This window comes from Triticum urartu, chromosome 6A, assembly GCF_056163025.1.
Source record: "Triticum urartu cultivar PI428250 chromosome 6A, HENAU_Tu73, whole genome shotgun sequence".
Classification (NCBI taxonomy): Eukaryota; Viridiplantae; Streptophyta; class Magnoliopsida; order Poales; family Poaceae; genus Triticum; species Triticum urartu.
In genome coordinates, this window is record NC_141878.1 from 69077061 (window position 1) to 69096839 (window position 19779).

The 19779-nt window shown below is 45.3% G+C and overlaps 1 pseudogene; it reads left to right on the plus strand.

Annotated features, from left to right (window-relative positions):
- The first annotated feature begins 6991 nt into the window (after positions 1 to 6991).
- LOC147963983 (putative ripening-related protein 6 pseudogene) lies at positions 6992 to 17131 on the plus strand (annotated as a pseudogene).
- Positions 17132 to 19779: the final 2648 nt, after the last annotated feature.

The window sequence follows — 19779 nt, forward strand, 5'->3', positions numbered from 1 at the left end:
GTCTCTCCAACTTTAGTTGAACCAAGTATGGCTACGCCCGGTCCTTGCGAAGGTTAAAACGGAGTCAAATTGACAAACTATCATTGTGGTTTTGATGCGTAGGTGAGATTGGTTCTTGCTTAAGCCCGTAGCAGCCACGTAAAACTTGCAACAACAAAGTAGAGGACGTCTAACTTGTTTTTGCAGGGCATGTTGTGATGTGATATGGTCAAGGCATGATGATGAATTTTATTGTATGAGATGATCATGTTTTATAACCGAGTTATCGGCAACTGGCAGGAGCCATATGGTTGTCGCTTTATTGTATGCAATGCAATCGCGATGTAATGCTTTACTTTATCACTAAGCGGTAGCGATAGTCGTGGAAGCATAAGATTGGCGAGACGACAACGATGCTACGATGGAGATCAAGGTGTCGCGCCGGTGACGATGGTGATCATGACAGTGCTTCGGAGATGGAGATCACAGGCACAAGATGATGATGGCCATATCATATCACTTATATTGATTGCATGTGATGTTTATCTTTTATGCATCTTATCTTGCTTTGATTGACAGTAGCATTATAAGATGATCTCTCACTAAATTATCAAGAAGTGTTCTCCCTGAGTATGCACCGTTGCCAAAGTTCGTCGTGCCCAGACACCACGTGATGATCGGGTGTGATAAGCTCTACGTCCATCTACAACGGGTGCAAGCTAGTTTTTGCACACGCAGAATACTCAGGTTAAACTTGACGAGCCTAGCATATGCAGATATGGCCTCGGAACACGGAGACCGAAAGGTCGAGCGTGAATCATATAGTAGATATGATCAACATAACGATGTTCACCATTGAAAACTACTCCATCTCACGTGATGATCGGTTATGGTTTAGTTGATTTGGATCACGTGATCACTTAGAGGATTAGAGGGATGTCTATCTAAGTGGGAGTTCTTAAGTAATTTGATTAATTGAACTTAAACTTATCATGAACTTAGTACCTGATAGTATCTTGCTTGTTTATGTTGATTGTAGATAGATGGCTCGTGCTGTTGTTCCGTTAAATTTTAATGCGTTCCTTGAGAAAGCAAAGTTGAAAGATGATGGTAGCAATTACACGGACTGGGTCCGTAACTTGAGGATTATCCTCATTGCTGCTCAGAAGAATTACGTCGTGGAAGCACCGCTAGGTGCCAGGCCTGCTGCTGGAGCAACACCAGATGTTATGAACGTCTGGCAGAGCAAAGCTGATGACTACTCGATAGTTCAGTGTGCCATGCTTTACGGCTTAGAATCGGGACTTCAACGACGTTTTGAACGTCATGGAGCATATGAGATGATCCAGGAGTTGAAGTTAATATTTTAAGCAAATGCCCGGATTGAGAGATATGAAGTCTCCAATAAGTTCTATAGCTGCAAGATGGAGGAGAACAGTTCTGTCAGTGAGCATATACTCAAAATGTCTGGGTATAATAATCACTTGATTCAGATGGGAGTTAATCTTCCAGATGATTGCGTCATTGACAGAATTCTCCAATCACTGCCACCAAGCTACAAGAGCTTCGTGATGAACTATAATATGCAAGGGATGAATAAGACTATTCCCGAGCTCTTCGCAATGCTGAAAGCTGCAGAGGTAGAAATCAAGAAGGAGCATCAAGTGTTGATGGTTAACAAGACCACTAGCTTCAAGAAAAAGGGCAAAGGGAAGAAGAAGGGGAACTTCAAGAAGAACGGCAAGCAAGTTGCTGCTCAGGAGAAGAAACCCAAGTTTGGACCTAAGCCTGAAACTGAGTGCTTCTACTGCAAGCAGACTGGTCACTGGAAGCGGAACTGCCCCAAGTATTTGGCGGATAAGAAGGATGGCAAGGTGAACAAAGGTATATGTGATATACATGTTATTGATGTGTACCTTACTAGAGCTCGCAGTAGCACCTGGGTATTTGATACTGGTTCTGTTGCTAATATTTGCAACTCGAAACAGGGACTACGGATTAAGCGAACACTGGCAAAGGACGAGGTGACGATGCGCGTGGGAAATGGTTCCAAAGTCGATGTGATCACGGTCGGCACGCTACCTCTACATCTACCTTCGGGATTAGTATTAGACCTAAATAATTGTTATTTGGTGCCTGCGTTGAGCATGAACATTATATCTGGATCTTGTTTGATGCGAGACAGTTATTCATTTAAATCAGAGAATAATGGTTGTTGTATTTATATGAGTAATATCTTTTATGGTCATGCACTTTTGAAGAGTGGTCTATTTTTGATGAATCTCGATAGTAGTGATACACATATTCATAATGTTGAAGCCAAAAGATGCAGAGTTGATAATGATAGTGCAACTTATTTGTGGCACTGCCGTTTAGGTCATATCGGTGTAAAACGCATGAAAAAACTCCATACTGATGGGCTTTTAGAACCACTTGATTATGAATCACTTGGTACTAGCGAACCGTGCCTCATGGGCAAGATGACTAAAAACACCGTTCTCCAGCACTATGGAGAGAGCAACAGATTTGTTGGAAATCATACATACAGATGTATGTGGTCCGATGAATATTGAGGCTCATGACGGATATCGTTATTTTCTCACCTTCACAGATGATTTAAGCAGATATGGGTATATCTACTTAATGAAACATAAGTCTGAAACATTTGAAAAGTTCAAAGAATTTCAGAGTGAAGTTGAAAATCATCGTAACAAGAAAATAAAGTTTCTACGATCTGATCGTGGAGGAGAATATTTGAGTTACGAGTTTGGTGTACATTTGAAAAATTGTGGAATAGTTTCGCAACTCACGCCACCCGGAACACCACAGCGTAATGGTGTGTCCGAACGTCGTAATCGTACTTTATTAGATATGGTGCGATCTATGATGTCTCTTACAGATTTACCACTATCATTTTGGGGTTATGCTCTAGAGACGGCCGCATTCACGTTAAATAGGGCACCATCAAAATCCGTTGAGACGACACCTTATGAACTATGGTTTGGCAAGAAACTAAAGTTGTCGTTTCTTAAAGTTTGGGGCTGCGATGCTTATGTGAAAAAGCTTCAACCTGATAAGCTCGAACCCAAATCGGAGAAATGTGTCTTCATAGGATACCCAAAGGAGACTGTTGGGTACACCTTCTATCACAGATCCGAAGGCAAGACATTCGTTGCTAAGAATGGATCCTTTCTAGAGAAGGAGTTTCTCTCGAAAGAAGTGAGTGGGAGGAAAGTAGAACTTGACGAGGTAACTGTACCTGCTCCCTTATTAGAAAGTAGTACATCACAGAAAACTGTTTCAGTGACACCTACACCAGTTAGTGAGGAAGCTAATGATGATGATCATGAAACTTTAGATCAAGATACTACTGAACCTCGTAGATCAACCAGAGTGAGATCCGCACCAGAGTGGTACAGTAATCCTGTTCTGGAAGTCATGCTACTAGATCATGATGAACCTACGAACTATGAAGAAGCGATGGTGAGCCCAGATTCCGCAAAATGGCTTGAAGCCATGAAATCTGAGATGGGATCCATGTATGAGAACAAAGTATGGACTTTGGTTGACTTGCCCGATGATCGGCAAGCAATTGAGAATAAATGGATCTTCAAGAAGAAGACTGACGCTGACGGTAATATTACTGTCTACAAAGCTCGACTTGTCGCAAAAGGTTTTCGACAAGTTCAAGGGGTTGACTACGATGAGACTTTCTCACCCGTAGCGATGCTTAAGTCTGTCCGAATCATGTTAGCGATTGCCGCATTTTATGATTATGAAATTTGGCAGATGGATGTCAAAACTGCATTCCTGAATGGATTTCTCGAAGAAGAGTTGTATATGATGCAACCGGAAGGTTTTGTCGATCCAAAGGGAGCTAACAAAGTATGCAAGCTCCAGCGATCCATTTATGGACTGGTGCAAGCCTCTCGGAGTTGGAATAAACGCTTTGATAGTGTGATCAAAGCATTTGTTTTTATACAGACTTTCGGAGAAGCCTGTATTTACAAGAAAGTGAGTGGGAGCTCTGTAGCATTTCTGATATTATATGTGGATGACATATTACTGATTGGAAATGATATAGAATTTCTGGATAGCATAAAGGGATACTTGAATAAGAGTTTTTCAATGAAAGACCTCGGTGAAGCTGCTTACATATTAGGCATAAAGATCTATAGAGATAGATCAAGGCGCTTAATTGGACTTTCACAAAGCACATACCTTGACAAGATTTTGAAGAAGTTCAAAATGGATCAAGCAAAGAAAGGGTTCTTGCCTGTGTTACAAGGTGTGAAGTTGAGTCAGACTCAATGCCCGACCACTGCAGAAGATAGAGAGAAAATGAAAGATGTTCCCTATGCTTCAGCAATAGGCTCTATCATGTATGCAATGTTGTGTACCAGACCTGATGTGTGCCTTGCTATAAGCTTAGCAGGGAGGTACCAAAATAATCCAGGAGTGGATCACTGGACAGCGGTCAAGAACATCCTGAAATACCTGAAAAGGACTAAGGATATGTTTCTCGTATATGGAGGTGACAAAGAGCTCACCGTAAGAGGTTACGTTGATGCAAGCTTTGACACTGATCCGGACGATTCTAAATCGCAAACCGGATACGTGTTTACATTAAACGGTGGAGCTGTCAGTTGGTACAGTTCTAAACAAAGCGTCGTAGCGGGTTCTACATGTGAAGCGGAATACATAGCTGCTTCGGAAGCAGCAAACGAAGGAGTCTGGATGAAGGAGTTCATATCCGATCTAGGTGTCATACCTAGTGCATCGGGTCCAATGAAAATCTTTTGTGACAATACTGGTGCAATTGCCTTGGCAAAGGAATCCAGATTTCACAAGAGGACCAAGCACATCAAGAGACGCTTCAATTCCATCCGGGATCTAGTCCAGGTGGGAGACATAGAGATTTGCAAGATACGTACGGATCTGAATGTTGCAGACCCGTTGACTAAGCCTCTTCCACGAGCAAAACATGATCAGCACCAAGGCTCTATGGGTGTTAGAATCATTACTGTGTAATCTAGATTATTGACTCTAGTGCAAGTGGGAGACTGAAGGAAATATGCCCTAGAGGCAATAATAAAGTTATTATTTATTTCCTTATATCATGATAAATGTTTATTATTCATGCTAGAATTGTATTAACCGGAAACATAATACATGTGTGAATACATAGACAAACTTAGTGTCACTAGTATGCCTCTACTTGACTAGCTCGTTAATCAAAGATGGTTATGTTTCCTAACCATGAACAAAGTGTTGTTATTTGATTAACAAGGTCACATCATTAGTTGAATGATCTTATTGACATGACCCATTCCATTAGCTTAGCACCCGATCGTTTAGTATGTTGCTATTGCTTTCTTCATGACTTATACATGTTCCTATGACTATGAGATTATGCAACTCCCGTTTGCCGAAGGAACACTTTGTGTGCTACCAAACGTCACAACGTAACTGGGTGATTATAAAGGAGCTCTACAGGTGTCTCCAATGGTAGATGTTGGGTTGGCGTATTTCGAGAATAGGATTTGTCACTCCGATTGTCGGAGAGGTATCTCTGGGCCCTCTCGGTAATGCACATCACATAAGCCTTGCAAGCATTGCAACTAATGAGTTAGTTGCGGGATGATGTATTACGGAACGAGTAAAGAGACTTGCTGGTAACGAGATTGAACTAGGTATTGGATACCGACGATCGAATCTCGGGCAAGTAACATACCGATGACAAAGGGAACAACGTATGTTGTTATGCGGTCTGACCGATAAAGATCTTCGTAGAATATGTAGGAGCCAATATGGGCATCCAGGTCCCGCTATTGGTTATTGACCGGAGACATGTCTCGGTCATGTCTACATTGTTCTCGAACCGTAGGGTCCGCACGCTTAACGTTACGATGACAGTTATTATGAGTTTATGCATTTTGATGTACCGAAGATTGTTCGGAGTCCCGGATGTGATCATGGACATGACGAGGAGTCTCGAAATGGTCGAGACATAAAGATTGATATATTGTAAGCCTATGTTTGGATATCGGAAGTGTTCCGGGTAAAATCGGGATTTTACCGGAGTACCGGGAGGTTACCGGAACCCCCCGGGAGCTATATGGGCCTTAGTGGGCTTTAGTGGAAAGGAGAAAGGGGCAGCCCAAGGAGGGCTGCGCGCCTCCCCCCTCCCCTAGTCCTATTAGGACAAGGAGAGGTGGCCGGCCCCCTCTCTCTCTTTCCCCCCTCGAGGAATCCTATTCCAACTAGGATTGGGGGGGGGGGGGAATCCTACTCCCAGAGGGAGTAGGACTCCCTTGGCGCGCCCTCCTTGGCCGGCCGCCCCTCCCCCTTGGCTCCTTTATATACGGAGGCAGGGGGCACCCTAGGACACACAAGTTGATCCTTGAGATCGTTCCTTAGCCGTGTGCGGTGCCCCCTGCCACCATATTCCACCTCGATCATATTGTAGCGGTGCTTAGGCGAAGCCCTACGATGGTAGAACATCAAGATCGTCACCACGCCGTCGTGCTGACGGAACTCCTCCCCGACGCTTTGCTGGATCGGAGCCCGGGGATCGTCATCGAGCTGTACGTGTGCTAAGAACTCGGAGGTGCCGGAGTAACGGTGCTTGGATCGGTCGGATCGGGAAGACGTACGACTACTTCCTCTACGTTGTGTCAACGCTTCCGCAGTCGGTCTGCGTGGGTACGTAGACAACACTCTCCCCTCTCGTTGCTATGCATCACCATGATCTTGCGTGTGCGTAGGAAATTTTTTGAAATTACTACGTTCCCCAACACCCCCCCCCCCCGCTAACCCCACAGGCCACCGGCGCCAGCTTTTCCTTGTCGAAAACCACCCACACGCCACCGTCGGTGTCGAAAAAAAACTTGGGGATGACAATGAACCACCGGGTCCAAGCTCCGCCTCCAACCGTGCCAATGGTGTCCGGAGTGGCCACCTTGTCTCCGGCAACGGCACCCCGTCCTCCCGCCGCACATATCGAAGGCAAATGGGCTCGAAAGCCGACGGCGGCGGCGGCGGCGCACACCGAGGCGGCCGCCAAGAAGAAGATGAAGAAGACCGTGGCGGCGCCTCAGCCAAATCCTACTTCTTGTACAGCAACTCCGTCTTCCCCTACAGCTACTACTCCGGCGCGAGCGGCGGCCGCAGCCAGCAACAAAAAACGCGGCCGCCAAGTGCTCGATCAAATGCCAACAAGGCAAAAATAAAACCTCACTTCCCGGTTGTATTCAATAGTGATAGTTCGTGATTGGTAGTGATTGTTTATAGTGCTTGCTTTGCCATTGTAGAACAGAGATGAGCACGTCAGAATTCCTCGCATCGTTGGAGTCCTCGGCCACCGTTGGCCTTGATGATCTCAATTGTGACTCGTTCTGGGATCATTTTGAATCAAACATTGTGTTTGAAGTGATTTCTTTTGGGTGAACTTCGCATGTTTAAACTTGAAAAACACGGTGATAAAACTTTATGTTATGACAATTATTGCTATCCATGCTTTAATTTGAATGATTTAAAGATATGTATTGTGTAGAAATTGTGTTTGTGCGGCTAGTATACAAAACGGCCCCAAATTTGATTTTACTCCGGTAAACTATAGGGGATCGGCTAGGTGTGGCCACCGTTAGTGGAGTAAAATTTTACTGCACTAACTTTACTCCAACTTTTACTCCAATAACTTTTAGAGGATCGGTTAGAAATGCCCTTAACCTGTCGCACCATAGCCTGTCTAGCAGCAGGAGCCAAGTAAAGAATTTGCAGCGAGAAGGTGCCCAGGCCTTCCAAAAGAAAGTCGGGAAACTAGAGGTTATTCTCCCAGCAAACTGAAGCCTTTACGCCGATGCAGTGCTATAGTACAAGGAGTTCGTTGTTTTCCAAATAATACTCTCTGACAGGTTCTGGTTTAGCTCAACATTGGCGGTTCTGATCAGGTTCCATAACTGAAGGAATTTAGTTATGTTTGTGGCAGAAAGTGATGGCCTCCTAATGTCCTTTATCCATTTGTCATCCTGCAATGCGTCCTTCACTGATCTTTGTTTGCATCTGGATCTAGCAAAGAGCGAGGGTGCAACCTTGCGCAACGGTGAAGCTCCTAACCAAGAGGATTCCCAAAAAAATTGCGGTCTCACCATTGCCCACGGTCACACTAGTTGCATCAGCAAACAGGTCACGGGCACGCTCGTCGCAGGGGAGGGAAGAACCCACTGAAGAGCATTGTGGTTCGGTCCAAGACAACCAACGTAGGCGAAATGTACGAGCAAACTTTTCAGTATCATGAATGCCGAGCCCTCCCATATCTATAGACGAGCAAACCTATTGCAAATTGACCTTGCATTTTTTTTCCTCGATAGCGTTTCTCCCTGAGCCTAGAGGAATCTTCTGCATATTTTCCGATGTCTCTGGTTATCCCCGGTGATGCTTGAATTGCCATCAGAGCGAATATAGGGATCGTTGTGGTCACAGATCGTAGTAGGACATGCCGTCCAGCAATGTTCATCAATCTACCCTCTTCCACCCTGCTAATTTTGCTTTGATGCGGTCGAAGATGAATTATAGGTGCACTTCTTTCAATCTGCCAAGGGTGATGGCCAATCCAAGATAAGTAATTGGAAAACCCACACACATGCCAGCAAACACATCCAGGGTCTAGTCCAGATTCAGGTGTTGGCATTGGATTGCAACCACAACTGATTTGGCAGGGTTTATCATCACACTTGTTACCCTCCCAAAGTGATCAAGGATCTCCAACAGGCATGAAACTTGTTCTTTGCATGGGTTTGAAAAGAAAATTACATCGTTAGCATATAAACTGAGCTTAATCTTTGTTTCTCTACCAGGCAAGGGAGAAAGGTGTCCCAATTCTGCAACCTTTTCAAGTAGTTGACATAGTGGGTCAATCGCTAGGATGAATAAGAATGGCGACAGGGGTCGCCTTGCCTTAGTACCCATTTGTGGTTGATCGGCTGACAGGTCATTCAACCGGAATGCCGAGGAGGCAGAGCGCATCGGCAGGGAGATCCCATCACGCCATCTGACACTGAAACTAATTTTCTCCAGGAGGTCGAGCAAAAATTCCCATGATATTGAGCCAAATGCTTTTGCAATATCCATCTTAAATAGCAGGGTTGGTTTCTTCTTTCTATGCAGGCTTCTAGCATAGTTTCTGACATAGATATAACTATCATGTATATACTTAGTCTTCAGAAAGACACTCTAGGCTGGAGAAATCAAATTGTTGAGCTTGGGTGCTAGTCTCAGAGACGCGATTTTTGTGATCAACTTAGGAAAAGAATGCACCAGGCTAATGGGACGGAAATGAGCAAATTTAGTAGGATCGGCTATCTTAGGGATGAGTGCCACCGAAGCTGTGTTAAGCTGGACAAAATTGTCATTGTGCAGGTTGTAGAACTAGTTGAGCGCACGCAGCAGATCACTTTTGATATGGGCCAACAAGTCCTGTAAAAGACTCTCGAGAGGTTGTTAGGGCCCGAAGCTAAGCCTGCTAGTGTCAGCTTGATGGCGCGCCAAACTTCAGCTTTAGAGAAAGGAATGTCCATTCCTTCTGCGTCACGTTGTGGCATTTGAATGGCCTCTTAGTTGATTGAGTTAGTACGATCCATCTTGTAACCTCTTATGCTTTGAAAGTGGGAGTTGATTGCCTCTTCTTTCTCCTGATGCCTTGTCACTATGTTATTAACTTTTTTCAAAGAGTGCATGAAGTTATTTCTTCTTCTGGAGTTGATTTTTGCTTGGAAAACGTCGTACTTGCATTTCCGGCGTTCAATCAGTTGATATATGAGCCCTGTCGCCTGCGGGCATGCTCAATATTGCTGCAAGCACAAGCAGATGCAACTTGAAGTGTTCTCTCATGTTGGTTTCAGCAGCTGTGAGAGCATATGATTCTTGAGCAACATCAAATCTTAACACCAACCCTTGTGCCATGTAAAATTGGATCTTTGGATCTCTGAACAAGCTTCTGCTCCTATTCTTAAGCGCCTTAGCAGCGCGCAACATTTTTTTTGTGTTAATAGTTTTAAAGGCACATTGGGAGTGCACATGCTTGCTCCACACCTCAAGTACAATCTCCTTATACCCTGGTAATTTGGGCCAAAAATCCTAAAACTCGAATTTTGCTCTTCGTGGCTGCACACTAGCCGTGGATAGCACTACTGGGCTGTGGTCAGAGGTGGAGGTAGAGGCAGCATGCAAAACAACAATGGCACTTTATCAACCTATTTTTTTAAAGTGACAGAACCCCAGGCCGTGGTTCTGCTGCTAGCGACGCGGGGACAAACGCCGCGGCCATAAGAGCATATTGAGACTTAGACGGTGGCTGCGGTGTCGGAGTAGGCAACGGTGGAGGTAGCGGAAGAAACACCAAGCGTTCCCTCACGGGCTGTGACGCTCCAAGGCCGGAGCTCCAGAAGCCTTCCATGTTTTTCGTTGTTTGTTGTGTGATTTGTTTTGCTTCTTGCATTCATGTTTGCATCATGTGCATTGCATCATGCCATCATGCCATCTTGCCATTTTATTTTAAAAAAAACTCAAACAAATGGCATGGATCTTTGATCCATTTAAATCAAGGGAGTTCACATGGTGAAATTCTCTTTATAACATATAAAGGTCTCCTATTATTATTAGGGAGCTATTATAAATATTCCATTAACTTGGAATCACCTATAACACAATTGCACTACTCTTCAACTCTTATTTTATCCGACTCAACTTCATATACTTCCTTTTCGACCTTTTTAAGTTAAATTGTAAATTGAGCTGCAATTTTACTTTCTTCATAAATGTTCCAAATCTGCTCATAAATCACATCTAATGTGTGGGATCATCTCCTCAAATCTCAGCCCATTTAGAGTCCATTCGAATGGGTTTCGAAATTCAAACATGTTGAATTAAATTCAACATGTGCGAATCTATTTTTCTCTAAAAATCCTCTTGTCATTTTATTTAAATTCCTCACATTTTCGTGAGTCTAGAAATATTACCATCGTGTGCAAATTCTTTCCCTAACCCCCCTTTTCTTTTTCTTCTCTCTATGCTTTTCTGTTAAAGGAAAAAGAGTGAGGAAGAGAGAGCTTAGACAGCAGGCCTCTCTAGGCCAATCCCTCCCCACCGGCCTGTTGGACCTTCTCCCAACTGGGCCTCCCGCGCCGGCCCACCTTAACCCCACTAACCCTAGCGATCTCTCCTTGTCCTCCTCCCGCGCCGCACCTACATGGAGAGAGCTCCTCGCACCCGATCCCATCTCCCTCTCCCTCGTTCTCCCAGTGCCGCCACACACACGCACACATGCGTCGCACCCTGCCCGATCCCCATCTCCCTCCAGCGAGCACCGTCCCTTCGCCACCCCGCCTCCAAGACCGCTGCCGCCGAGCGCCGCCCTAACCCTTCCGCGGCCACCTCTCCTTCCCCTGCTTCGACCACCATGGCGCCCCAAGCTCTCCTCTCCGCCAACAGCCTCCTCCCCTCGCGTCCCCGCTGCTCTAACCCGCCTCCATCGCGCACCCGTCCTCCCATGGCCGCCCCAAGCTCCTGAAGCCGCGCCGCTCGCCTCTGGTCTCGACTCCGATGAGATCCGGGCATCCCCGCACTGGAGGTTGTCGTTCCCGCACCGTCGCGGCGCCTTCTCGCTCTGTCCTGCCACGAGCTCCACCTCCCATGGCATGCTGCTGCCTGCGGCCCCGCCTTTTGCGTCTACCAACATCACCGTGTCCGCTCTGTGCTTTCCACTAGAGCCACGTCGCCTCCCCACCATGGCGCCCTGCTCCAGACCTCTTCCTCGTCGGACTCTGCCGCCCCCAGGACAGCTCCTCTGCTCCATCCGTCCTCCGCCAACAACCAGTAGCCATCGCCGCTTCCCTGCTTCATGCCTAGACCGACGCCGGCCACTTCTTCCAGCCGCCGCTTGGCCATGTGCCAACAACCAGCAGCTCGAGCTGCCTCCACGCGTCTCCGGAGAGCTCCCGAGGTAGGGACCAACAAGTCCCTTGATGCTCCTTCATTTCATCAAGATCGCCAAGTCTAGTGATGCGCCAAGTTCCCGTCGCTATGGATCCGACAAGACCCCGTGTACGATTATGTGGATTCACCAAGCACCTCTCTGAACGAACGGGAACGACTACCGTCGCCAAGATCGAGAGTACCTCAACAAAAACGCCAAGTACCCCTACATGTCGGCAAGACCCGCTAGTCAGACCCCGAATGATCGACGACTCGTGAACCGTGCACAACTACCGTTGCCCGAAGAACCGTGGGTCACAAGACTCATGTACGACTATCGCGAGTACCTCTATCGTCGTCGTGTACCACTACTTCCACTACCATCGCCATGGACCCGACAAGTTCGCGAGTACAACTAATTCCTCTACGACCCACGAGAACCGCTACTTTCACTACAATCGTGAGAACGACTACTTCCTCTACGAACCGATCCGCTGCGAAACGCACGCTTCGAAGGTATAACCGCCGAGAACGACCGCTCGTGGACGAATACTTGTGTTGTATGAGATGCATGGTTGGTTGTTGTATTCGCCCGTGAACGTTAGTTGTTCCTCCTCGTTGCCATGCCGTCCACCCGTGGGAACCCGGTATCCGGAATCACCCCACCATCATTGCATGACACGCTCCCGTCACATTTTCTTTTGCACCGACATCTCAATCGAGTTACCGGAACCGGAATGTTGCCGTGGCACCATTCCCGTTATCGTTGCCGTGGCACCCCTTTCGTTTCAGCCACGATGACAAATGCTTCATAACATGCTCATGTCAACATTTTCATAAAATTGCATAAAACTTGCATGTCATCCGCATCATGATAACAACATTTAAAATGGTTAAAATTGTTGTTTGCTTCAATTACTAAATGTCACATGGGGATTTTTCCGGATTCGTTGTTTGTTGTTCCGGCCTCATTTAAACCTGTCTAGATAGGGAGTTTTCATATGCTTCACCTCTTTCCATGCTAAACAACATTTAATTTTGTTGGGTACATAAACGAGATCGAACTAAATAATGGAATGTGGTGTTTTGTCAATATGCATCCCGATGCATATTGAGCTCCACTTAACTTGTAGTGTTGTTTGTGCACTTTGCCATGCCATGCATATTTAAACCGGACATGCATCATACTTGGTTGTGCATCATGCTATGTTATGGTTGTTTACTTGTTGCTTGCTTCTTTTTGGGTTGCTTCCCCCGTTAGCTTCGGTTTTGTTCCGGAGTTGTGAGGATCCGTTCGACTACGTCCGTTTGTCTTCTTCATGGACTTGTTCTTCTTCCTTGCGGGATTTCAGGCAAGATGACCATACCCTCGAAATCACTTTTATCTTTGCTTGCTAGTTGTTCGTTCTACCGCTATGTCGCGCTACCTACTACTTGTTATATCATGCCTCCCATATTGCCATGTCAAGCCTCTAACCCACCTTTCCTAGCAAACCGTTGTTTGGCTAAGTTACCGCTTTGGTCAGCCTCTCTTATAGCGTTGTTAGTTGCAGGTGAAGCTGAAGTTTGTTCCATGTTGGAACATGGATATGTTGGGATATCACAATATCTCTTATTTAATTAATGCATCTATATACTTGGTAAAGGGTGAAAGGCTCGGCCTTATGCCTGATGTTTTGTTCCACTCTTGCCGCCCTAGTTTCCGTCATACCGGTGTTATGTCCCTTGATTTTGCGTTCCTTACGCGGTTGGGTGTTATGGGAACCCCTTGACAGTTCGCTTTGAATAAAACTCCTCCAGCAAGGCCCAACCTTGGTTTTACATTTGCCTCACCTAGCCTTTTTCCCTTGGGTTTCCGGAGCTCGAGGGTCATCTTTATTTTAACCCCCTCGGGCCAGTGTTTCTCTAAGTGTTGGTCCAACCTGAGCGATGTCCGGCGCCCCCTGGGCAACCAGGGTCTATGCCAACCCGACATCTGGCTCATCCGGTGTGCCCTGAGAACGAGATATGTGCAGCTCCTATCGAGATTTGTCGACACATTCGGGCGGCTTTGCTGGTCTTGTTTTACCATTGCCGAAATGTCTTGTAACCGGGATTCCAAGTCTGATCGGGTCTTCCTGGGAGAAGGAATATCCTTCGTTGACCGTGAGAGCTTGTGATGGGCTAAGTTGGGACACCCCTGCAGGGTTTTGAATTTTCGAAAGTCGTGCCCGCGGTTATGGGCAGATGGGAATTTGTTAATATCCGGTTGTAGAGAACTTGACACTTGACTTAATTAAAAAGAATCAACCGCGTGTGTAGCCGTGATGGTCTCTTTTCGGCGGAGTCCGGGAAGAGAACACGGTCTCGTGTTATGCTTGAGCGTAAGTAGCTGCAGGATCACTTCTTGATCACTATTAGCTTCTCGACCGTGCGTTGCTTCTCTTCTCGCTCTCTTTTACGTATGTTAGCCACCATATATGCTTAGTGCTTTGCTGCAGCTCCACCTCATTACCCTATCCTACCCATAAGCTTAAATAGTCTTGATCTCGCGGGTGTGAGATTGTTGAGTCCTCGTGACTCACAGATACTTCCAAACAGTTGCAGGTGCCGATGATATCAGTGCAGATGACGCAACTGAGCTCAAGTGGGAGCTCGATGAAGATCTTGGTCGTTGTTTTGTTTTGTTTCCTTTTGATCAGTAGTGGAGCCCAGTTGGGATGATCGGGGATCTAGCATTTGGGGTTGTCTTCTTATGTTTTGGTTCCGTAGTCGGACCTTGATTGTATTCTTGGATGATGTATGATATATTTATGTATTGTGTGAAGTGGCGATTGTAAGTCAACTCTTTATCCCTTTCTTATTCAATACATGGGATGTGTAAAGATTACCCCTCTTGCAACATGCCTACCATGCGGTTATGCATCTAAGTTGGGCCCCGACACGTGAAAGATATAGCCGCATCGTGGGTGTTACACAGGCCCCCTGCCTGGCTGAGATCCATGCGGGGGTTGGCGGCGCCTGCAGCACCCGGCGGCTTCTTGTTATGCGGGCAATCTCTTGACTCGTGGCCTGGAATCTTGCAAGTGATGCAATCGGTTGGGTAATGACAGTTTTTCCGGTGGTGCTCTATGCTGATGCAACATAAGTAGAGCCCATAGAGGCGCTTTAAGAAGGCCTTCCGAGCTTTGGTGGGGACGTAGTTGGGGAGGCGCTGGTGCATTGAAGGTGGAGGAGGAGCTCTACCTTCAGCCAGATCTTTGGCAACTCTCCTATACTCCATCCCTCCTCTTGGTCAGCTGGATAATCAGCCGCAACAACATTTGGGCCTCCTTTAGTTTGTAGGAATTTCATAGGAATTCTAGAGGATAGGATTCTTATAGGATTTTTTTTTCCTATAGAGCCCTTTGGTTCATAGGAATGATTTCCTATTCCTACATAGAATTGGTTTCTATCCTCCACATTTCATAAAAAAATAAAAATGAGCCTAGATTCAATGGAAAAATTCCTTTAGCATCAACCGAATGACATTTCGTTTCTTTCTTACTCATAGAATTTGAGATACATGTCACCTCATTTCCTACAAAATTCCTATTCCTACAATAATTCTATCCTATAAACCAAAAAAGGCCTTGGAGGGGCAACCACCATAGAGCGGATCCTAGGGGCTGCAGAGCAAGAGGGGGCAGCACCTTGCAAGTCACCGTTAATTTCAAGCGGAGCCACCATTGATTTGAGACGGGCGCCCACATCAGCTTGAGACAATGGACTGACCAATGGGTGGCTGGGAGGAGGCCAAGGACCGGATTTGGCAGATTAACACCAGCTAGGGCGGTGGCGTCATCCAGGAAATCCGGCGAGGATCGAGAGGCCGGTGGATCCACAAGGAGCGTGACTCCGGGATGCATGACGGGGGATGCAGTCACAGATCCGGTATCTCCATCGACGGATGAATCCTAGTCAACCAGCTCAGTCGTAGCCTCGTAGGCGCGGGGGTCCAGGGTAGGGACGGGAAGGACGGCGGCGCTAGTGCCCATCGGGCAGTAACGGGGGCGGTGGCCGCCGCTGGCCACTCCAGGAGAGGAGCGGGGACTGAATGGTGGTGCGTGCTGAGGTGGAAAATAATCCTCCAAAAAGAAACTGAGGTGGGAAATGATCCAAAAAAAACTGAGGTGGTAAATTAACCTCTTTCTCTTTTTAATGGACGGCAGAGCTCCTACATTTTGCTCAGAAAAGAAGAGCATTCTAGACGGTTCACGTGATTAAACGACTGTTACTGCAACAACTACATGATGTTGCTAATCTACTGCATTGGGCACATCAACAGCTACGATACAAAAATGGTTCTTGCTCGCCCATTCGATCATATCGTAGTACCACACCATTAATCGCAATTAACCAGCTTGGATTTTGGAACTTTCCTTGTTTGGAGTAGTAAAAATTGGTGCCACATCGTCTCTGCGAAGAGCGACCTGATAAGCTCTATCCTTAGTTATTACCGCTGTACATAAGGGACACCATGTAATCCAAACAATCTCCACCATCTCTACCATTCAGTTCCCCTCCAACGCAGCCATGTTTGGGGCTGTACCGAGCACACCTAGAGAGCATCGTTATGTACGTACGTGCGCCTATATAAATTGCCCGAACAAGCCACAACTCATCAGTACCCACAGGCCACAGCAAGCAATGGCGAATACCAACTCGCGGTGGTGGCCATGCTCGTGATCCTACTGCAAGCGTCCACGTTATGCGCTGTGGCACGGCACCACGACAGCGGCACCCCCGGCCTCATGACATGGAACGGGTACCAGAGAGGCGAGGACGATGGGCCGTCGGAGTGCGACGGCAGGTACCACAGCGACGGGGACATGGTCGCGGCACTTTCCACGCGCTGGTACGAGGGCGGGCGGCAGTGCGAGAGGATGATCCGCATCACCAGCACGCAAAACGGGCGCACCGTGGAGGCCAAGGTGGTGGACGAGTGCGACTACTAGTAGGGGTGCAAGGACAACATCGTGGTCATCTCCCTCGCCGCGTGGAAGGCGCTCGGGCTCGACGTCAACGTCGGCGAGGCCCTCGTCACCTGGTCCGACGCCTGAAGCCCACCATGCAAGCATCCACCGTTGAGCAGTCTCGGTAGCCGCCGGCGACCCCATCGACGGCAGTGCTCACGGAAGCGTATTGTGTTATCGATCGAGTCAAGGCAGGTGTCACTGTCGTTGCTAAGTAGTACTCCCTCCATTCCGAATTATGTCTTGAATTTGTCTAGATACGGTACTAGATATCTTTATATCTAAGACAAATCTAAGACAAGTAATTTGGAATGAAGGGAGTAATTCTCGATGGGTAGGAGCTTTGTCGAGCTCGAGTACGTAGCGGAATAAAATACGGATTTGCCAAAACTGTTTTCACTTAATTAGATGAGGATTAATAAAGTCTGGTCTAACTCGTATATTATAAGACCAATCCAAGGGCTAATCTTTGTTGGCATTTTTCTATATAGAAGAAACACCACGAGCATCACGCGTCCAAGTTGGGACTTGAACTTGGATGGACTGGCAACAATCTCAACTGCCCAACCAACCGGTCGATGTCCGACCTATATTGTGAACACTGATATTGGCATGACGTTCGAAACAGTTCGGCACAAGCGCACCAGCCGCCCGAACAAAAAATGTTCGGCATGTCAAGAAAAGGATGAATTTAACATGGAAAAAAGAGTAAATTTTCAATGAGTGATAAAAAGTAAATTTATCATGTCTGTGAAAGTAAATTTGCAGTGGAGAATATGGCTAAGTTTGCCATTGCAAAATAAGTAAAAAAAATGCTATGTCATTAAAAGTAAAAAATGTCATGGCAAAAGAAAGAGAAAAAGTTTTTGCCATGGCAAAAATGTAGAGTAAAACATTTGCCAGGGAAAAGCCAGGGGTACACGACAAAGAAAGCTTCCAACATCTGCAAGACATGGAAAAAAAACTTTTGTTGATGCCATTGTAATTTCCATGCAGTTTTTTCATGGCAACATGGAAAAAAAATTCCATGGAAAAAAGGAATTAAACTTGCCATGCTACAAATTAAAGTTGGCATGTGTGTGAAAGAAAAAATTGCTGTGGAGAATATTGTAAAATTTTCCATGGAAAAATAAATTGAAAATTTCCATCTCATTAAAAGTAAAATTGCGATAATAAAAAAGCGTAGAAATTTGAATTTGCCATGGCGAAAGTGGAGTAAACATTAGCCATTAAAAATGAAATAAATTTTCCATGTATGTGAAAGTAAACTTTGTCATGAAAATATGGTAGAATTTTCCATGGAAAAATAAAGTAAAATTTACCATGTCAGTAAATTAAATTTTACATTGCAAAATAGAAAAAGGTTGAAAAGTTTTCCATGGCAAAAGTAGAGTGAACATTTGGCATGGAAAAGGAAGTAAATTTGTCATAGAAAATGAAATAAAATTTCCATGCTACAAAGTAAATTTCGAGTGAAGATAAAAATTTGTTACAAATTGTTGTGTGAATTTTCTAAAACATGTTTCAAATTATGCTCCAATGTATGAGGTACACTATGCCATGATATGTTTGATAAACTAGAACTTGTTGGGGCATTTTTAATACATGAACAAAAATTACTATGGCATATTAAATATTGTCATTGTATTGTATTATAATTGCCATGACAACTATTTCCTGAAAATCGGAAGATGGTACCTATAACAATATAATTTACCATGCCCGATAAACTACATTGCCATGCCTCATGAACTTAACTTGCCATGTTCAACTAGAAAAGAGATTCTTTTGTCATTTGTTGCAAGAGAGAGATAATATACCATCATAAAGAAACTACAAATGCCATGCTCCATGGACTTAAATTGCCACGGTCTCAAAGAAAGTATCTTTTATAGTTACTTTGCCATGGCAAAATAAAGTAAAATTTGCCATCTCATTGAAAGTAAAATTGCCATGAAAAAAACGTAGAAATTTGCCATGGCAAAAGTATATATCATTGCAAAATATTATCTAAAAATATCTGACAGATTTTTTATGTAAAAGTTATCATGGCAACTTTGTACATGATACAATCTTCCAGCATGGAAAATTATTTGAAGTTCTGCAAAATGGTACCATATAAACATGTATATGACCATCGTAGCATCCTGAAATTTGAAATGGAAACTGAGCATGATTGTCATTCCAATGGTTTACTGATTTCATAGATGAAGAAAAGCATCACTTAGATGATGTCGGTCTACTTGTGTCGGACGTGATGCCTATATATGATCATTGCCTTGGATATCGTCATGATTATTTTCTTTTTTATCAATTGCCCAATAGTAATTTGTCTACCCATCGTGTGTTATTTTCTCGAGAGAAGCCTTTAGTGAAAACTATGGCCCCCGGGTCTACTTTTATCATATATTAAAATCAAAAAACAGCTTGCTGCAAATTTTCTTTATTTATTATATTTTATATTTAGTGTGATCTATCTATCTATCACCATACAATTTAATCTTGCAATTAACCGCCAATGGATTGATAACCCCTTGTTCGCGTTGGGTGCAATGATTTGTTATCTTGTGTGCAGGTACTGCTTACATAGTGTTGCGTGGTTCTCCTACTGGATTGATAACCTTGGTTCTTAACTGAGGGAAATATTTGTCTCTATTGTACATCATCATCCTCTCCTCTTCGAGAAAATCCCTACGCAACTCACAAGTAGGAGTGGCCAGGTTCCCTAGGGGGGCACCAAGGGGGAGGAGTTGGAATCCTAGTCTGGTTCCCTCCTTTTCCATACACAGGTGGACTTTCAATCTCTCCCAAGCCACATGGGCCTTGAAGGACT